This window comes from Theropithecus gelada, chromosome 10 (assembly GCF_003255815.1).
Source record: "Theropithecus gelada isolate Dixy chromosome 10, Tgel_1.0, whole genome shotgun sequence".
In the NCBI taxonomy this organism is placed as follows: Eukaryota; Metazoa; Chordata; class Mammalia; order Primates; family Cercopithecidae; genus Theropithecus; species Theropithecus gelada.
The window spans coordinates 429411-449817 of record NC_037678.1 but is presented as its reverse complement, the minus strand read 5'-3'; the positions used below and the strand labels follow the sequence as shown (position 1 = coordinate 449817).

Below are 20407 nucleotides of genomic sequence, written 5' to 3'. Positions count from 1 at the left end.
CTAGTCCCGAGGCAAGGAGTCGACGCCACCAGAAAGGCTCTCAGCTGCTCACACACACGCCCCCTGACCTGTGACCCCAAGCAGCTCCAGGTGGTTGGGAGGCACTGGCCCCAGCGCACAGGCTCAGGCTGACAGACAGACCCCTGGACGTTGGAACAGGCAGCTCACATATGGGGCGGAGGCGAAGTACACGGGAAATTGGAGGCTCGGGTGAGAGCGAGGGGTGAAGGACACGGGAAACTGGAGAATCGGGTGAGAGCAAGGGGTGTACTGTGCATACCCCAGCAAGTGCACATGCTGTTTACAACTGCCCACCAGAGCCCCAGGCAGCCTGACCGCCTCCAGGCCCCCTGCCCTGGTGCAACAGTGGAAGCCAGCAATCACCCAGCAATCACCCACCACTCCTCGCACTTGGCCCATGCCGCCCCCAGGGCAGAGCGTCTGGTGTGGACACAGGGGAGGCAAGAAGGGGACCTGGGGAGCTGTGAGCAGCTCCAAATCCACCAGGTCTCAGAAGGGGAGGCCCCCAAGTGTTCGGGCTAGACAGGCTGTGTCCGTGTGTGTGTAACTGAGCACGTCTCGGTGTGGTGTCTGTGCCTGCGTCTGGCCTGGGTCTGGGTGGATGAGGGGGATGTGTGATGTGACAGGTGAGCTGCTGAGGACCAGGCTAAGTTAAGGGTCTCCCAACAGGAGGACGATCCAAGGCCACCCAGGACATGTGTGGTTCTCCCTCCTTCCTTCCCTACCAAACTCAGGTGCACCTTGGGGGCTCAGACACAAGTGACAGACAGGGCCCTTCTGCCTCCAAGCTCTTCCTCAAGGTGGTCCATCCCTCTCACGCTAGGGACCCTGCTCCATCCTGGCCAGTGATCCCTGCATCAGCCTCCCTGCCAGTGCCCCCTCCTCATGCTGCCAACCACCCCCACTGCTGGGCCCACCGTCATCTTCCCTGAGTGCACCAACCCTGGGGGCTCCCAGGTGTACAGGGCAGCCCTGCCATGGCAGGTGCCAAGGGGGTCCAGACCTGATGGCAAAGGGTCACGAGGGATGCAGGCCCTGGCCTCCCCCACCTCCCTGTGCAGGCCCACGCCGTGCCTCCAGAGGGACTGCCACACCCTCTCAGGCCACCGCAAGTGTCACCTCCCTGCATACGTCTCATCCCCTCGAAACGCAATCCTCTTTCTCACCACCTATTTGAAAGTTCTGCTGGGCCTGGTGGCTCACGCCTGTAATGCCTGTAATCCCAGCACTTTGGGAGGCCGAGGCAGGCGGATCACGAGGTCAGGAGATTGAGACCAGCCTGGCCAACGTGGAAAAACCCCGTCTCTACTAAAAACACAAAAAATTAGCCGAGTATGCTGGCACCCGCCTGTAGTCTCAGCTACTCTGGAGGCTGAGGCAGGAGAATCACTTGAACCCGGGAGGTGGAGGTTGCAGTGAGCCGAGATTGCGCCACTGCACTCCAGCCTGGGTGACAGAGTGGAACTCTGTCTCAAAAGAAAAAAAAAAAAAAAGTTTTAAGTGTGGAAAGAACAAGTCACAAAATGCACATGTTTCCACATCCCTGTGTCTCTGACGGCCAGGCTGAGCCATGACAGCCTTGTGACCCATTTCTCAAGTGAAGAAACTGAGGCACGGAGTGAAATTTGCCCAAAGCCACACTGCGGGCATGGGTGGGGCTGGGATTCTGACCTGCAGTGGGAGCAGCTTGGCCTCTGACCACTGCGTTTCTCCACCCTTTGACAGCCCCCGGTCCCTGTGGCCTCTCCTCCCAGGAGAGCAAGGAAGCCCACTCTGTTGCTCTGTAGCCAGGGGAGGTGTTTCTCCCGAGCCTCAGCTTTGGGTGAAGCTGCATCTACTGGCACAGCCGCCCTCCACCTGCCCGTGGCACCCTGTTCTGATTGCCCTCACGCTTCCTGAAATCTCTTGAGGTGCGACCAAGATGCAACCAACCGACAACATCTGAACAACCCCAGGGCCCGCATGAGTGAGACGGGGCTGCACTGGCCTTCCTGCTCCCTGAGGACGTGCCCATCAGACAGGCAGCTCCTGTGCCGCACAGAACCCCCTCCCTGCACCGGGGATTCAGTGCTCAGCTGCTGCCCAGCTCCTGAAGCCCCCCGCCCAACCCCCGGAGCCCCCAGGTGCCCACGAGCGCAGCAGCCGCTGGGAGGGGTGACACCCACAGGCCAGGGAGTTCCTGGCCACTTGATGGCAGAGGCTGGGCAGGGCCAGGGGACCCCAGGCTTCACCCCGATAGGGGTGATCAGCCAGAAGATGCTGGTTTTAGTGAGAGACAGGAAGATTCTACGAGCCCACGGGAACCTCTGGGCGCGATCTTGGGGGAGAGGGTTCTATGCCCAGCTCAGCCAGGGTCCCCCGCTGTGGCTCAGTGGCCTGTCCAGGGGGAGAGGAGAGGAGGGTACAGAAGTCCCAGGCCTCCAGGAGACGCCCACAGGCGACAGCTCCAGCCCATGGCCCTACCAGGGAGGAGCAGCGCCTGCCCGAAGGCCCCCCAACCCCTGCCGCGCCCCTCTCCCACCCACGGCCATCGGGGGCAGGTCCCGCAGGCCCCCGCCTTCTAAGTGCACCCAGTGGCGCCAGCGGGGGCAGGCAACAACCAGGCCCCTCGGCCCTGCGCCCAGGCGTGCTGCCCTCCCGTCCCGGCCCGGCTCATCCGGCCCAGCTCGGCGGTGGCCTCGTCCCTGCGCAGCTCCCGGGAATGAATGGAATGCGCCGCAGCAGAGAAGGGAGCGCGGGGGCGGCGCGGGGGCGGGGCCCACGGTCCCCTCGGATCTGACCCGGACTGAGGTGGGGCAGCTTGGAGAACCCTGCGGCACCCCCAGCCCCAGGAAAAGCAATGGCTCTGGGCCCCCACCGGCCACCCCTCACCCGTCCCCATCAGCTTCCACCCAGGGAAGCCACTCACCCACCCACCAGGGCTGTAGGTGCCCTGGTGCTGGAAGAAGGCTCTGCTGTCCCTGCCAGGGGCTGGCACACCCTAAGTGCTCAATAAACACCACCGTGTGCCACCGGGGAAAGCCTGACTCGGCCCATGCTCCTAGGGCCCCGCCGGCCCAGGCCTTCCAGGGTGGCAAGCGACGCTGGGGTGACACCCTACAGGTAGCAGCTGCCTTCTCGTTCCTGGACAAACAAGGCCTCAGGTTCCTGCCTGCCCAGGCCCAGGAGCAAAGGGCAACCCACCGGACCAGCAGCAAATCTCAGGCAGTGCAGGAGGTGCCCAGCACAGCCAGCTCCACTTCCTGCTGCCTGTGTTCCTGGAACAGGAGGGAGGGCGGGCGGCAGGCATTTCCTGTTCTGAAGCCCTCCTGGAACCCCCACTTACGGGGCTGGCGGGGATTTCCTCGGGCCCTCTGTTGCCTTCCTCCTGGCTGAAGCTCGGAGGGGCACTTTCAGGAGACCACACCACCTCTGGCTGCTGCTGGCCCACCAAGCGTCTGCACGGGCACCCCCATCACCACACCCCCAACACCCAAATTCCCAGCCCTAATGTCCCAGAACCCGGTGCTCCAGTCTCACTGCAGACCACTCCACCTGAGCGAACGCTTGGCCTCAGAGAACCAGGGGGGCCTCACAGCGTGCTGTGGGCAGGGAAGCTCCCTACTTTCATCCAGGCCAGGCCATGGGAGGAGCAGCAGAGTGACACGTATGGTTGAAACCTGGCTGGACAGAGGCTTGCAGACACCACATGGCAGTTCTAGATACCTCCAGCCTCCCTGTCCACATGGCCCCAGCCACCCACTGCCTTTCCCAGGTGGGGTGCAGCCCCCTCACCGAGGCTCCAGTGATCCAGCTCAGTTTCTGCTCCAGGCCAGCATCGAGATTCTCTAGGAGGCAAAGGAGAGACGCCGGTCACAAGAGGAGCCCCCTACCTCTGTCCCATGCTGGTGGGGGCTGGGGGAAGAAATAACCCACAGGACCCTATCTGGTCTTTGCCTTCTTCCTCTGGCTCCTGCACAGCCCCTTCCTCAGACACCTCCAGGGCTCCTGGCACTCCCCTCTGTCAGAGGCTTTCTGCCTGTTTAAATTAGGTATGGCTATTACTTTGCTTAAAATAAAAGTTGCTTTCTGAGGTCGGGTGCAGTGGCTCACGCCTGTAATCCCAGCACTTTAGGAGGCCAAGGCGGGCGGATCACGAGGTCAAGAGATGGAGACCATCCTGGCGAAGACAGTGAAACCCCGTCTCTACTAAAAATACAAAAAAATTAGCCAGGCGTGGTGGCGGGCGCCTGTAGTCCCAGTTATTCAGGAGGCTGAGTCAGGAGAATGGCGTGAACACGGGGGGGTGGAGCTTGCAGTAAGCGGAGATCGCACCACTGCACTCCAGCCTGGGCGACAAAGTCAGACTCCATCTCAAAAACAACAACAAAAAAAGTTGCTTTCTGAAAAATATACACACCCATGACCCCGAAATTTCACTTACTAGCTGTGTGACCTTGGGTAAGTTACTTAACTTCTCTGTGCCTCATTCCCCATCTGTGTAATGGAAAGAGAATAGTGAGCTACCCCCAGGGGTTTATAAGGACTAAATGAATTCATTCACAAAAAAGTCTCAGAGTGTTACACTGTAGCATTCAGCAATGCTTGCTATTGTATCTTCCCTTGTTATTGTATCTTCTAGTTCTGGATAAACACCCACTCTACCCACAGGGAGGCACAGACCCAGGGTGCTTCTCGGCATGGTTGGCTTTAACAAAAATGTGGCAGCCACCCAGCATCCCACCACAGGATACTGTGCAAGACTACATGGTAGATGCACGTGCGTCTGTGCTGACTCTGATAGGGAAGTCTGAGTGCAGGGTTTGGCCCCATCCATCTCTGAGAGGCTCCAGAAGCCTTCAATCCAAATTCAAAATAGTGGCTGGCTGCGGTAGCTCACGCCTATAATCCCAGCACTTTGGGAGGCTGAGGCGGGCAGATCACGAGGTCAGGAGTTCAAGACCAGCCTGACCAACATGGTGAAACCCCATCTCTACTAAAAATACAAAAATTAGCCAGGCGTGGTGGCACGCGCCTGTAATCTCAGCTACTCAGGAGGCTGAGGCAGAAGAATTGCTTGAACCAGGGAGGCAGAGGTGGCAGTGAGCAGAGATCGCACCACTGCACTCCAGCCTGGGCAGCAGAGCGAGACTCCGTCTCAAAAAAAGAAAAGAAAATAGTGGTGAACTTTGGGAGCAAGGAGGAGGCCACTGCACTCCAGCCCAGGCCGGAGTGATACTGTCTTAAATTACATACACACACACAGACACACACGCACACCCCCCCCCCCCCACAACAAAACAGTTCAAGGAACTTGGACTACACCATGAACTGGCCGGGTGTGGTGGTGCAGCCTGAAGTCCCAGGTACTGAGGAGGCTGAGGCAGGGTAGCTTGAGCTCAGGAGGTTTAGGCTCCAGTGAACTGTGATTGTGCCACTGCACTCCAGCCTGGGCAACAGAGCGAGACCCTGACTCTAAGATTAAAGCAGAACACAAGTTTAAGACTATATTTACACATTGCTTGTCTAAAGAAGAAGCTGAGCCAGGCACGGTGGCTCACACCTGTAATCCCAGCACTTTGGGAGGCTGAGGCGGGCGGATCACCTGAGGTTGCAGTGAACCGAGATCGCGCCATTGCACTCCAGCCTAGGGAAAGAGCAAGACTCTGTCTCAAAAAAAAAGGAAAAGGAAAGAAAGAAAAAAAAAAGAAGGTAGGCTCCACTCTGCCTCAGGACGTGACTCTCCAGGCCCTCAACAGCCACTACCACAACCAAGGTTCGGCTACTGAATCCTGCTCAGGCCCCAGAGTCCACTCCAGCCTGGCCAGGTTGGGTGCCAGCAAAGCGCCTCCTCCGGCAGGGCCAGGCCCCGCTCTCCTCCCACCCCACCAGGATCCTCATGTGCCCTGTGCAGCAGGACCCAGGGTTGGACATGCGGTGACACCAGCAGCGGGGAGGCGGGAAGGGAGGTGAGCGTCACAGCTGTGCATGGGTTGTGCTACCGTGCCACACAGGTAAGGGTTAACCCGGCCAAAGGGCTGGGGGAGGATGAGGTTTGATGGGCAGAGAGTGTCCTTTCCACCTGAGACTCAACAGCGCCTTTGTGAAAAGGGCAAACTCCTCTGGCAAACTCAGAAGCCAAAGCACAGGGCAGCACCGGGCCTCCTGAGAAAGCCGGGACCCGCCGGGACTGGAGTGGAGACTGCAGCTCCTGAAGGAGGTGGCAGCCATGGCGGTGGCACAGTGCCCCCAGACCTGCCACCTTGAAGGGACACCATGCCAGCCTGTGTGCCCCTGTGCCCACTCCCTCAGCCTCCTGCAGCCCCCAAACTTCTCCCTGCAGCACACCCCCAGGCCCCAGCCTCCACCAGCCCAGGCCCTGGGGTTGGGGGGATCAGCCAAGGTCAGGGGAGGCTGGCCTCCTCCCTGCCCATCCCGCACCCCCTAGAACGACCTCCCCCGAGAGATCGATCCACTCAGGAAGCCAGAGGCAGGGCCCATACTTCACTCTCCTGGAGGGGGCTTCCTGCTGTCCTCTCCCCTGGCCCTCACAGTGGAGGGAGGCCATGGATTACCCCTCCCAGAGAAGAACACCAGGATCCCTCCACCCTCAGCCTGGGGCCCTTCCTGGCCCAAGTCTACCTCCTCTGCTCGGCCTCTGGCTTCTCCCACCTCCATCCATCTTGCTCTCAATACTGAGCCAGGCTCCATCTCCCTCTCACAGGATTCCCGCTTAGCTATCCCAGAAAAAGGAGCTTCTTCCTTAGGTGGCTGTGGTCACACCCGAGGCTGTTGCACACAGGGACCTCAAGGCCTGAACTCCGGAGCCACACCAGTGAGTTCACACCCCAGGTCTGTCACGTTCTGGCTGGCTCATGTGGGCCATTCAGAAAGCTGCTCTGTGCCTCAGTTTCCCCATAGGTAGTCTGGGGTCATTATGGCACCCACCTCAGAGGGCTGCCTTGAGGTTGAGTGGGTATGGAAATCTTTACAGCTGTGCCCACTCAGAGAAGGCACCCAGGGAATGCTGCCTCACGGCATTCCCAAGTCTGTGTTCACCGTGCTCCCCAGAAAGCCCCTGCCCATCCTTTAGTCCCAGAGACACCCTCTCTAACCCAGCCCCTGAGGGACTGGCCTTCTCTGTGGTCTGTGGTCTTCACCCACAGGGCGTGGCCACACACCCCCACCCCCCGCCCCAACAAGTCTCAACACTGGATCCGGCCACTAGGCACCTGCCGGTCCAAGCTCAGTGAGCCAGGAAGGGGTGGCGACATGCAGGGGTGGGAGCTAGAAAGTACACCTGCCCCCTTAGGTCACCCCCAGGCCAACAGAGCAGAAGGGTCTCCTCACCCAATCAGAACTCCGATGGGGGCCAAGGGCAGCCCAGGGATGCTGGGCCTCCCCCCTCTGCCCTAGACAGTCTAGGAGGGAGCAGGAGCTGCTTGCTGGCTGGGCGCCTGTGGTCCCCTCCTCAGGTCCCCTTTTTTTTTTCTGACCAGCAGCCCCAGGCCCCTTGCACAGGCTGAGTCTGTCTCCCACCCCTCTCACCAGGTAAAGGTAAACAAGAGGCATCTAAAGGGGAAAGACAGAGCCCTACTCCAGATGAAGCCAAGAGTGGGGGCTGCCAGGTCCCCCAACTCCTGCCAGCCTTGGTTCTGAGACCGCCCCAAGTCTTGGCTGCACTGGGAGACGGTTTGGCGGGGGGGCTAAAATTGGGGGTTCTGCCTTTCAGTATTTTCAAGCAAACAGACTGAGCCATTCTTTTCTTTTCTTTTTTTTGAGACAGAGTCTCACTCTGTCACCCAGGCTGGAGTGCAGGGGCACGATCTTGGCTCACTGCAACCTCCGCCTCCCGGGTTCAAGCAATTAATCCTGCCTCAGCCTCCCGAGTAGCTCGGACTACAGGTGCACGCCACTACACCTGGCTAATTTTTTGTATTTTAGTAGACATGGGGTTTCACCATGCTGCCCAGGCTGGTCTCGAACTCCTGAGCTCAGGCAATCCGCCTGTCTCGGCCTCCCAAAGTGCTGGAATTACAGGCGTGAGCCACCACACCCAGCCAGACTAAGCTATTCTTAATGCTAAAATCAAACCAGCACAAAGCAGTCAGGCCGAGTGGGAGGAGGGGCCCAGCTTGGGGGCTGCTCTTGGCCAGGCCAGGCTGTGGGCTCTGGCAGGGGAACCAGAGAGGGCAGGGGCCAGAGGAGGGGGCAGAGGAGGTGGATGGGCAGCTGCCAGACTGGGGCCAAGATGGGGACCCAGGCAGCAGCAGCAGCCATGGAGAACTAGGACAGCTCAGGCCTAGGCCTGGGAGGACGGGAGGGGGTGGCATGAGCACAACCCTCCACTGCTGCGGTGCAGCACGCAGGGGTCGTAAGGCTGTGCGGCCCTCCGGGGCTCAAAGGACGGGGGTGGGCACAGGCCCTGCACTGGGGGACCCCGGTGCGGGGGCGGGTGAAGCAGCCTCGACAAAGTGAGCGATTGGCTGCCCCAAGGCCAAGACGCATCTGAGAGCGGCCGTCCCGGAACAGGGAGACAGGCGTCACAGAGAAGCCAGGGAGCCCCCGCAGCCAGCAGCCAGAGGGCCGGGCCAAGGCTAGCGACACACGCAAATCTGCAATTAGCCCAGAGCGCTAAACAAATCAGAGGAAACAAAACAGGAGCGCCGGCGAATCCCAGCCTCCGCCGTTTTCAAAACAAGCTCGAGGGGGGCGCCGCGGGGCGGGGGCCTGGGGGGTCGGCAAGGACCCCGGCCGCCCCTCCCCGCAGCACCGCGCCCGTGGGTAGACGCGGGGAGGGACTAGTCCGAGAGCGCGCGGGAGACCCGGCGAGGGCGAGCCGGCGGCCCCGCCACCCAGCCTCACCCGCCGGTGACCCGGGCCAGAGTTCAGCCCAGGAGGCGGGGGCGGCCCCCCCCGGAGCCAGCGGGGCGGGGAGGAGTGCCTCCTGGGTGGGTCTGCGAGCCCGGTACCCGGCCCCAGCCAAAGGCTGGCACCCCGGCCTGTGTGGAGCGCCCTGGACTGTTCCTCCCGGACAGACCCAGGTGGCACAGCCCCTCCCCCCGGCGCCGGCGCCGCCAGACTCCCCGGAGGGCGCAGAACGGTTGCCAGGGAGCCAGGGGCAAAGCGCGCCCGGAGCCAGGAAGCGCGGGGACTAGGCCCGGGCCTCCTCGGCGCCGCCCACTGCCCCCCGCAAGCCCGAGCTCCGCGGCCACCTCCCGGGGACTCCGGCGCCCCGTCCGCCCCTCGACCCCGCGCACCTGGCGCGCACCTGGCGGGAGCACGTGGCCGCCTCTGGGACAAACCTCACCAGGCCGGGAACCCAGGGGCGGGTGGGAGCCTGACCCGAGTAACAATGACGGCGGCGGCGACAGTCACAGGAGCGCAGGAGACATCGTCCCCGCGGGGCGCTCACCTGGCGTCAGGCACATCGGAGCGCGCGAACGGCCATTACCTAAGTCCTCCGGGCCGGGGAAGGGGCGCGGGGAGCGGCTCCGCCCCGCCGGTGGTGGCTCCGCCCGTGCCCCGGGTCGGTCTCAGGGCTCGGCGCCTCCCGGCCCAGCTGCCAATCATGCACGACCCTGCCCAGAACAGCCTCCCGCAGGACTCTGGACCCAGGGTCAAGGCCAGACTCACCCGGGGCAAAGGCCGAGCGCTCCCGGCGCAACCCGACCTAGGAGCTGGGGTAGGGCGGGGCGGGGCTCCAGGGACAGACTGACGTCGCGGCCTGAGCCTCGCGTCAGCGTCTACAGCGATCCCCGCTGGACTCTCGGCCGAGGACCCCTCCCAGGTGGAGGCCGTCGCGCCCCTTCCCCGCCAGCCTGGTTCCAGGGCGGGGCTCCTTCTTTGGGGCCAGCCTCCCCTGCTGTCTGGGCTCTGGGTCCCAGCAGGAAAAGTCACCCTGGCTGGCGGCAGCGACGGGGTCACCAGCCCAGGATCCTGGGGGTGCCTCAAGAAGCCCCAGCTCCTCCTGTCACCTGCTCCAGCCAGGCTGGTCACAGGCCCCACTGGTCCACACCTCCTGACGCACCTAGGCCACCTGGTACCCAGGGACTCTGTATCTAGCCCTGGCCCTCAGGCACCCCCTGAGCTCACCTGGCCATGCCCAAGGGGCCTGCCCCAGCCCCCTCCCTGCCTCACCCGCCTCAGCCCCCTCCCCGCCTCGGTACCAAGTGAAGTCCCTGTATATGGTGGGTTCCCTAGACCCGGGCCGCAGGCTGCCCTCCCATCCTACACACAGCTTCGAGGCCCTCCTCAGCCTCCTCTCTGGCCACCGCCCACTGGCGCATCTGGAGGAGGGTCCTCGCCAGCCCTGACAGAAGGTGGGATCCAGTTGGCTATGGTGCCCTGTCCCCACATGCGCCAGGCCTGCAGAACCATTCTCCTCAGCCACCCCTTTTGGGGTCCCAGCCCCCATCCTGTCCAGCCTGGGCACAGCTGCAGCCCCCTCTTGCTACACAGCGGTCCTTCGGGTCAGAAATCTGGGCAGCGCAAGGCACCCACGGATGTCCCTGTGCTTCCTGAGGACCTCCTGCAGGAGGGGCGGGCACTGCCAGGCGCTCGGGGCACACACATGAAACCAGTGGCCACTGCAGGAACCACTAGCTCATCAGGACAGGACGTGTGGTCAGACAGCCGGCGGCCACGGAAGGACTCTCGTGGGATTCTGGGGCTCGGTCACTTGGAGTCTCTCCTGAAAGGAGGCTTCCGGGCCCACCGGTGCCCAGCCCCACCTGCAGGCTCTCCTCTGAGTGGCCCCCACGCATCTCCCCCTTTCCAGTTCAACCCCACAGCACCCAGCTGCTCAGAGACCAGGTCCTGCCTGGATGCAGCTGGCTCAGGACCAGCCCCCGCCCACAGCCCCCTTCTCACCCCCAGGGTGGGCGTGAGGGTGGATGGGTGAGGCCCCAGCCAGTGAGCAGTAAGCAAGGCCTGTAATCTCCCCGTCAGCCTGTCAGAGCCTCAGCGGTCACCCCAGCCCCGCCTCTCCCATCACTGCTGAACCCCACAATTAGCTTGGGGCACCGCGCCAAGCCTGTGTGCCAGACACCGCTTGCACACATGACCACACATGTGCAGACACACATGGCTGAGTGCTGCCGGAAGAGCTCTGCCAACAGGGTCTCACCCCAACACCCAGAACTCGCCCCCAGTACAAAGGGCCTGGGAGAGATGCCTCAGCCTGGGGCACTTGGGTTGAGAGAGGCAGTGGGTAGCTGGGATCTTGGCAGTGGGGGTCTCAGAGCCTGGCATGCCTGGAGCCCCGAGGGAGGGGCCGTGTGTGGCATGGGGGAAGGGGGCGGGGGCAGGGCCGTCTCAGCAGGGGAGAGGGGCTGCATCTGCCCAGGATGACTTGGGGGTGGCATGGGGGAAGGGAGGGCAGAGGCAGGGCCATCTCAAAAGAGGAAAGGGGCTGTGTCTGCCCAGGATGAGTTGGGGGCTGGTGAGGCACAGGGTGTTGGGCAGGATCTGGGTCCAGGCCAAGGGTGAGGCGCCCCAGGATGTGGGCTGGGCCCCACAGGGACAAACACTCAGGGCTTTGGGAGGTTAGAGGGACCGGGATTTCCCAATGAGGAAATGCCCATCTCAGAGTGGGGGCAGGTCAGTGAGTGGGAGGTGAGGCCCGTGGCCGGCGCTGTGTGGGGAGGTGGGTGCCCCTGGAGGCCAGGTCCAGCCCCTTGCTCCACACGAGGGCTTGCTCTGTTCGTGGTGGAGCTGAGGACTTCGAACCCCCCAGGGACTGGTCAAGGTCACTGGGCCCCAGGTCTAGATGCAGAACTGGGGGACCCTCCGGCGAGCTTTGCTGGGCTTGGGTGGCCTGCCCGGGGTGCCCCGCCTTCCCGCCCTCCTCCCTAACATTCTTTTCTCCTGAGGTCCCTCAGGGTGGTCACCAGATCAGGCCTGGTGCCAAGATGGGAGTGGGGAGGCCAAGCCCCTCAGCTCCCCTGGCCAATCTCTGAGGCTGAGAGGGAGTGGGGGGGCCATGCTGGAGCACCTCCCTCCCACCACCTGCCCCTCGCCCCTGTCAACTGCTGGCTCCACTTAAAATAGCTTCTCCCCCTCACTGGTGGGAGGGAGGCCCTGGTGTCAAGCCGGTGAGGCTGGAGCAGGGCTGGGCACGGGGCCTGGGCTCAGCAGTGTTCTGTGCTCTCCATCTCCTCCAAAGCAGGCCCCAGCTCTGAAAACACACCTGGCAGGGCTGGGATCCACAGTCCTCACCTCCTGCTGGTCCTCAAACCCCGTTCTCCATGGCTAGGTCTCTGAAAGACTTGGATTACCCCCAAGCCCCCCGCCATCCCGCCAAGCTGTGGCCCCCATGCCACCCTACCACCTCTGAGTCTCACAGACCCAGGCCTCCCTTGCTTCCCCCAGGAGAGACCCCCCCACGCTCCTGCTTCTGGCCTGTCCTCAGAGCCCCAGAACTCACCTAGGTTCAAAGCCAGACCCCAGCTGAGGACGGAGCCTGGGCCCCAGGCAGGTGCAGTGAAAATCACAGAGCAGGCTCCTACGCCGGCCACTCATGCGGCCTGAGGCATAGCCCCCTGGAAACTGCCTCAGCCTTCAGCACCCCGCCTCGGACCAGCAGGGCAGGGAGGTTCCTCCTCTGAGAAGCCCTCAAAGCTGCCTGGAAGGAGTGGGCAGTGCCCCCAGCCACCAATCTGACAGTGGTCCAATCTGTCTCTGAGCAGGTGGCATGCTGGCTCGGGGGTCCCAGACCACAGCAGAAGGTCACCTGGGAAGACAGCCCCACCCCTGCACAGGGCTTGTGGGCAGGAACCGTCCCAGCCACGGGGCAGACGCCCTTGCCTGGCCCCTCGGGGGGCCGTGTTCACACAGGAGGCCTTCTCAGAGGTGGACACCAAGCATTTTCCTCTTTCTCACTCTTGCTGTGGGGCCCAGCTGGCGCAGCATCGGGCCCAGAGGTCGGTGCTGGACACTGTGACTCCACCCAGGGCCCCCTCAGGGAAGCTGCTGACCAGCTGTGCCAGAGGGGCCAGGGGCCCTACCCCCAGGAGCCCAGTCCCTGCCCCTGATGCTGCTGCTGCTGGCAGAGCTGGGGGCAGAACTGGGGCAGCACCTCCCTCTCCTGCTCCAGGCCTGGGCCAGGACTCAGCGGGCACTGGAATGAGGAACTATTGGCTTTCAGAAGCCAGGAGACCTCAGAGGGCTGAGGAAGAGAGCTGGACCTGCCCCCAGGCACCCTGATCCCAGCCCAGGGCAGTCTCCTCCCTCACCTAGCCTGGGACACGAGGCAGCTCAGGTGTGGCCTCGGCCAGGCCTCGGGGGCCACCCCCAGGGAAGGCCACCAACCACAGTGGGCCCTCAGTGTGGGCCGGCCTCTGGATGTGAAGGGCTCCAGGATCTGGGCTGCAGAGGCAGGACTGTGGGAAATAGAACCCCCGGCTCCTCGGCCAGGCCAGCCCCAGTCTCCTCCCCAGACACAGACATCCCCAGGGGGTGGGGCAGACCTGCAGTACCACCAGGGGCAGCCTGCCCCACCATCCCTGGCTCTGCTGGGCCTGGGGCCAGTCACTGTCACAGGTTCCTGAATTTCACGGAGCAGGGCGGACTCACTGGGGGGGGGGCGGGGTGCCAGCATTCAGGGCCAGACAGCAGGGGCCCAGCCAATCCCTTCACACACTTGGTCTTCAGAGAGGAGGCTTCTGAGCCAGGAGGGCCACTGTGTCGGGGCCTGGCTTGAGGCCACACCTGTGGCTGGGGAAGCCCAGAACAGCACAGGCTCCTCCCCTGGTCGGCAGAGAGAGGCAGGGGTCCTTACAATCTGGGGGTATGCGAAGAAGCAGGCCCTGTGTCAAGGGATGTGAAACCACGGAAATGAAGAAAGTGGAGGAACCTGTGTAGCCCAGAAAGAGGGAAGCGAGGGCAGCTGCCCTCCCTGGGGCCCCAGAGCCCGAGCACCCCCCACCAGCCGTAGGCTCTGACCCACCCTCCCCATCCTGTAATTAGTCAGAGACCCAGTCCCACCCCACCCACAGCCCCACCCCAAACACAAACAGCCACTACTCCTAAGGGAGGGAGGGGCTCGGCCCAGCCCCAACCCCACCGAATCCCCCACCCCCAGAGAACCTGGATCCGCCTCACAGAAGGGAGGTCAAGGCTGGGGGGCCCCTTGCTGGCCGCTGGGTGAGTTCTGAGCAGCTCACCATCTCATCCCCAAACCGCATCCAAGGAGGGCTCTGGGTACAAGAGGTTCCCCACCAACTTCCAAGGAGGGCGGCCAGGCTGCAGCCAGAGGGACAGAGGCATGAGCTGAGTGAGAACTCCCAGCTCAGGGGAAGGCAGCCCTCGTGGCAGAGGCCTGGCATCCAAGTGCCTGCCTAGCTTAGAGAAGGCACAATATGAGGGGCCGGAAGACACAGTCTCTCCCAGCCAGTGCACCCCTGCCCACGCCCATGTCCCAGGGGGACCATCGGTTGTGGATGGCACAGCATGAGGCAGGGGGCAGGACACAGTGAGAATGGACGACGTCCTGGGCTGGGAGGAGGACTGTGCCATATGGGCCCTCCCCAGCACCTTCCAATCCAATCTCTTCTGCTCCACTTCCCTGGGCCAGGGCCAAGCCCCTGGGCTTTCTGCACTTGGGGCCAGCTGCCGGCTCCACTTCCCCGATGTGGTCCCCATGCAGGCTGCTGGGCACACACCCCGGGTGCACACACAGCATGGACCCAGAGCGCCCGGCAGCCACAGCCCTGGGCACACAGCGTCGCAGATGACTCCTCACACAGACCCATCTCTGGCTTCAGTCTCCCCACTTGTGGGATGGGCTCACAGGCGCCATATCCACCGGGGGTCGTAGGCGAGGCCTGGCTGTCGGAGGGGCTTGGAGGGAGGCTGATCCATTAGTCAGGAGCTGAACAGGGAGTCAGTTGGGGCAGGAGGGCCCCCTGAGGAAGACCCCACTGCCGTCCCTAGCAGCCTGGCCTCGCTCCTGCCCGTTCCTCCCTGGCACGCATAGGTCACCGGCACAGGGTGTGTCCCTGAACTTGGGTCTGGAGGGTGCCTCAGAGGCTCTTCAGACTACCGTTGAGGCTTCTCGGGACGAGGGGGTCCCTGGGTGGGCCCAGAGCTCCTCCCATCCCATGGTCTCCCCCAGAGGGGCCTGGGCCCACTGCAGGCTCAGCAGGGCCTGCTGGGGCCAACCTTGGGGCCTTCTCCAACCCAAAGGTGACGCATCTCCTCCCCGCCCAGTCTGGGCAGCTGCAGTAGAAAGTGGCAGAGCTGCCCGGACTTGCCTGTCCTCCTCCTGGGGCCCTCAACCCACGGCCCGGAAGTGGATCCCTCTCCCACGCTGCAGCCTCCCGCTTCGGGTGACTGGACACGGCTGGATAATCCAAAATAATTCCTTCTTGGCAGGCAGCCGGTGGGGGAGGGGGACTCACATTCCAAACCCTTGTTTTTCTCAGTAACTTCCCTCTACTGGGGCAAGGAACCCCTGGCAAGACCTCAGGCCTCCCAGACACCCCAGACAGAGGTGGGCCCCACACTGGAACCTTGAGAGGACTCAGATGTGCCAGGCCCACCTGCTTGCTCCTCAGTCAGCTCCGCGGATTTCTATGCAACATGTAAAAAGCTGACTCGCCACAAAAAAATGCCCGCTGGCCCTGCCCTCCGGGGGACCCTCACCTCTGGGCAGGAAAGGGAGGGCTCCTCCCACCAGCTGTTCAGCTGTTCCGTGCCAGGGTCATCTGGGCACGGGGCAGGCTGAGAGACCCCAGTTCCTGGCAGCCTCACTCTCCCACCCGCAAAGGGCTCCTGAGGAAGCTCAACTTTAAAGTCTCGCAGGCTGAGCGGAGCCTCCAAGCAAGGGCCGAAGTCAGACATTAAGTGGGGGGCGGGGGGGTCCAGGGAAGGTGGGGCCCAGGGAGCCCTCCAGGCCCCCCGAGACCTGCCGGGTTTGGGGCCCACCCTCACCCCCTGTCCTGACTCTGCCACAGCCCACAGTGGGCAGACAGACCCCTTTCTTCCTTTCCCAGGGAGCTTCGGGAAGACAAATCAAGGGCCTGGCAGGAAGCTCCAGGGCTCCCGGGCTCTGAGACCCCCAGATGACAGCGGGAGGCGGGCTCCCCAGATCTGCCGAATAGCCCGACCAGGGGCGCTGGCAGGACAGGGGCTTCCTGCATGAGCAGGGTGCGGAGGGGCACGGTCAGCAGCGGGGAGGCAGGGCCCGCGCCACCGCTTCTAAGACTTTCTGTGTCTCGGGGTGTCCACCCAGACGCCACCCTGGGAACCGCGAGGAGGCCCGGGCCGTGGGGTCTCGCCAGGTGCGGGTGTTCTCCGCCCCGGTCCCCCCGAGCCAAGCAGGCCCCAGGGGTGCGGGGACGGCCCCCGGGAGCTCGGGCAGAGCCAGGCTCCTGTGCCGCTGAGCCTGGGGCCGGCCCGGAGCGCCTGCACCGCGGGACCATCTCCGCTCGGCGCACGGAGCTCGGCGGCTGAAGAGTGAGAGGCAGGCGCGGAGGAGGGATCCGACGCGGCTCCGGAGGGACGCGCAGCCCCCGCCGGCCGGGCCCGTCCCCCGAGTCCCCACCGGGAAGGGCGTGGGGCGGGAGCGGCCCGGGCCTCGCCGGATGGACCGACGGACGGGGCCCAGGCCCCGGGAGCCCTCCGCGGAGCCGCAGCCGCCGCAGGTCCCCGGGCCCGAGCGCGGCAGGCCCGGGCGGAGCGGCGCTGACGGCGAAGCCCCCCGCGCCCAGCGCGACGTCCCCCGCAGCCCAGTCCCCCGAGCTCGGTACCTGCACGTCCGCCGCCAAGGCTCGATGGCGCCCGGGCCGCGCTCGGCGCTGCGCTCTGGCCCGCGCTGCTGCCATGGAGACGGGGCCTTTGTGTGGCCGAGGAGGGGCCGGAGCGCGCGGGAGCTGCCGGCCCCGCCCCCGACGAGGGAGAGGAGGGGAGGGCGGGGAGAACAGGAGAACGGGGGAGAGGGAGAGGAAAGCGGAGGGGGAGAGGGAGGGAGGAGGGGGAGGGGGACGGGAAGGGGGAGGGGGAGGGGGAGGGGAGGGGAGGGGAGGAGGAAACGAGGGGAGAGGGGAGACGGGAGAGGGGAGAGGGAAGGGCAGAAGAGAACGGGAGGGGAGGGCACGGGAAAGGGAAAGGAGAACGGGAGGGGAGGGAACAGAGAGACGGGACGGGAAGGGAAGGGAGAATGGGACGGGAGGGGAGGGGCTGGGCCTGCGCCCCCTGCGCCGCCCCCATGTCTCCCCTGCCCCAGCAGCCACAGCATCGTTGGGTAGGTTTGGGCACCCCAGTTCAGACCCAGGTTAGCCAGGGCAGCACCCTGCCCACCATGCCACCGTCCAGGAAGGTCGAGCACCCCCACAGGAACCCCACAGGTTTGAGGGGAGCCCAGGGCTTGGCGCTAGGGGAGGGCATTACGGGCGCACTTTTGCCTGGCCAGAGGAACAAGGGTCCCTGCCAGTCTTGAGATGGGTGGGCACCAGACCCTCACCCCCAGACCAGGAGCAGACCAGTCGGTCGCTCGCCGGCAGGTTTCAGGGGTGGGGGCTGCTGGGCTTTGGCCCTTTCCCAGGGGTCTCAGGCCCTCAACTTCCCAGGGTAAACCGGGCACCTGAGGATGGCCTCCCAGCACATCCCTGGCCTCCAGCAGCACCTTGGGACGCTGCACCTGGGACCCCACACTGATCCTTCAGGGCCTGGAGGTGGGTGGCCTGAGACCTCTTTCTGGGGTTATGGTTTCTGGGACAGAGCTGGCCCCATTTCTGGCATCCCAGGCCTCAAGTCCCAGCCCCAGTGCTCCTGGGGTCCCCTGCGCTTGAGAAAAGGTGGAGAACCCTCTGCAGGGCCAGACCTTGGAGCATGCCTCCACTGCCCTCCCAGGACTGGATGTGCTAAGCAGGAGAAGGAAGCATTCCCCAAGCCCTCACGCTCGCCCCCACCCTGGGTCACCCCTCCCTGGGGCCGGCCTTCCACCCAGACCTGCCCCGTCCTTGCAGCTGGTCGGCTTCCTCCTGTCCCCAGCCAGGCATCCCCTCCTCCCCTGCTTCCCCCACTTGGGATCTGCCCTGCCACATCCTGACAAACTCTCCCAGCCTGACTTAGTTCTTTCGGTCTCTGCCTTCTCCCACCCTCAAGCAGCCAGGCCTTGTTCCTGCCCAAATCTTCCCTTGGGCCTTGAACCACAATCCACATTGCGGCCACCCTCCCCTTCACTGCAGAGGACCCCAAAATTACCAGGGTCTGACAAGGTTGCCAACATTTTATCAAAAAAGGAAAAGACAAGGCCTGTGTCACAAAAGGACATTTTAATACCAAAATCGTGGGAAGGCCTCTGTTCTAGACCAAAAGGGAGTCTTTAAATAGCCAGCAGGAAGCTTGAGGCTGAGCAGCTGTGCTTCCTGTCCCTGAGCAGGCCCTGTGTGCACCCTCAGCCCCCAGCCCCACTCCAGACCTGCTCCCAGCTCTCTCCACCCTCTGGGTTCTGTGGTCCCTGTCCTTCAGGAGGCCTGTAACCACAGCAGTCCTCACCCTTGCCAACAGTTCTGCCCAGCAAGCCCTCTTGCCTGCGGGGGCTGGCACTGTGGCCAGGGGTAGAGCTTTCTGGACCTTCCTGTCTCTTCACTGCCTGCCCCTGGCCTGGTGTGCGTGGGGAGGGGAGGGCCATGGCCCAGCCCTGGACAAAGGCTCAGCCAACTCAGAGCGGCCTTGACACTGGGGGGCCACAAGAGGCATCAGGACAGATGGAGCTGGCAGGTCTCCATGCCCAGCCCCCACCCATTCACCCCAGGCCACATTCCACCCCAGGCCTCTTCTGCATAGGTGGGGACAGGCCCTGAGGAAGAGGGGCTGGGACACTACCCTCCACCTTAGCCTTGGCTTCTGCCCAGGGCAATGCTGGCCGCCTGGCCCAGTGCCCCCCACCAAGTCTCCCACCCGCCCACCTATGTGGCCTTACCAGAGCCCTCCAGGGAAATCTGCTTGTGCATTTCTGGACAGACAGTGGCCAGGGTCCCTGGGGGGTTGGGAGACTAGCCTGAAGCCCCTCCCTGCAGCCTGTGGGTCTGCAGCCCTCTGTGCTGTGGGGCAGCCCTCAGAAAGCCGTGAGGTGAGACTGTGGCGTGGGGAAGCACATGCCACCGTGGTCCTTGGGGTGCACTCCCCAAAGGGGGGCCACAGTTGTGAGAGGGGTGGATTGTCTTCCCAAGCTTCCTCGACACCTTGAAGTGGTGGTCCTCAGGGGACGGGCCACCAGCACAAGGCTTTTGCAGAGGGCCCTGGTGGAGGGCAGCTGATGGCAGGGCCTATACTGGCCCCCAGGCCCCATCTTACGGAGGTCAGTGTTCAAGCCGGCCACACAGGAGGTGCCAGCATCTCTGCAGACCCTCTAGAGACCAAGCCCTCAGTAGGGAGGCTGGTCCCCCCATGCTACAGTTGGGAGGCCCAAGCAGAATTTGAGGCCAGGACCTTTCTCACCCTCAGGTCCCCGGCTGGCCCCTGCCACAGAACAGGTTTGCCGCCTCAGCCTCTACGTGTTCTGTTTAACGTGGTCACGTCCTTGGACCCTGCACCAGACATCTGGGCTCGACAGCTCCCCTTTGTCACCCTCCCGGCTGCCTCTGTGTCCTTGTCTGTAGAATGGTGACAGGGACAGGCTGTCCTGGGCGCAGTCTGGCTGGACAAGTTGACATGTACCAAGTTCTGAGAACTACCTGTTGTCCAGACACCTGACCCCGCTGTCCTCGTGGCTCGGTCACGCCCTGCACTGAAGTGGCTGGCAGTGCTCACTCTACACCGCCTGGCTGGAGGATGTGGTCCGAGACCACCAATGAGAACACAAACAGTACATCGCGCACGCGTGCTGAACGAAGGCTACCTTCTACAGACTGAATGGGGGCCTCAGAAGAAAAAGGAAAGTCCTTCCCCCAGCCCTGTGTCCCCTGGCCAGCACCTGCCCGGCTTCGCAGGGTACAAAGCCCATTCTCCATGAGTGACCCTCCCAGCACCATGTCGGGCATCTGCACTGCTGGGTTGCTCAGGCAAGGAGTCTGAGGGTCTGAGTGGTCAGGGGACCTATTCCTGGGCACACAATGTGTGATGCTGAGCGGGGCTTGGCTGTCCGGAGCCCTGACAGTACCGTCACCGTGTGCTGCGCAGTGCCAACACCGTACCCATGGGCCTCAGTGCCTGCAGGTGTCACAGGGGGAGCACATGACCCAGAGGTGGCTCTTAGGGATCTTCACCCCTTACCAAGGAAAGGGAGACATGCAGGCTTCAGCCAGAGGCAGGGTCAAGCCGAAGTCCAGAGCCCCTTGGGCTGCATGTGGGGCATGGACGGACACACTTGGACGACAGGAGCCTTGTCCACCTCCCAGGAAGGACATACGGAGCTGGTGCATGGTGGGGGCTCCAGGACTGGGAACCAGGAAGGTGCTGT

The 20407-nt window shown here is 63.6% G+C and overlaps 1 protein-coding gene across 5 annotated transcripts in view; it reads right to left on the bottom strand.

The window, feature by feature from the left end:
• PLXNB2 (plexin B2) overlaps positions 1–16831 on the bottom strand; it is a 32518-nt gene extending 15687 nt beyond the window's left edge. For 4 of the 5 annotated variants that reach the window (XM_025399063.1, XM_025399066.1, XM_025399065.1 and 1 more), the window contains exons 1-2: positions 16752–16831; positions 3796–3848 (exon numbers count right to left, since the gene is read on the bottom strand). The gene's annotated coding sequence lies outside the window, so the exon portion shown is untranslated. The remainder of the gene's footprint in view (positions 1–3795; positions 3849–16751) is intronic. The other variant, XM_025399064.1, reaches the window with a different exon arrangement.
• Positions 16832–20407: the final 3576 nt, after the last annotated feature.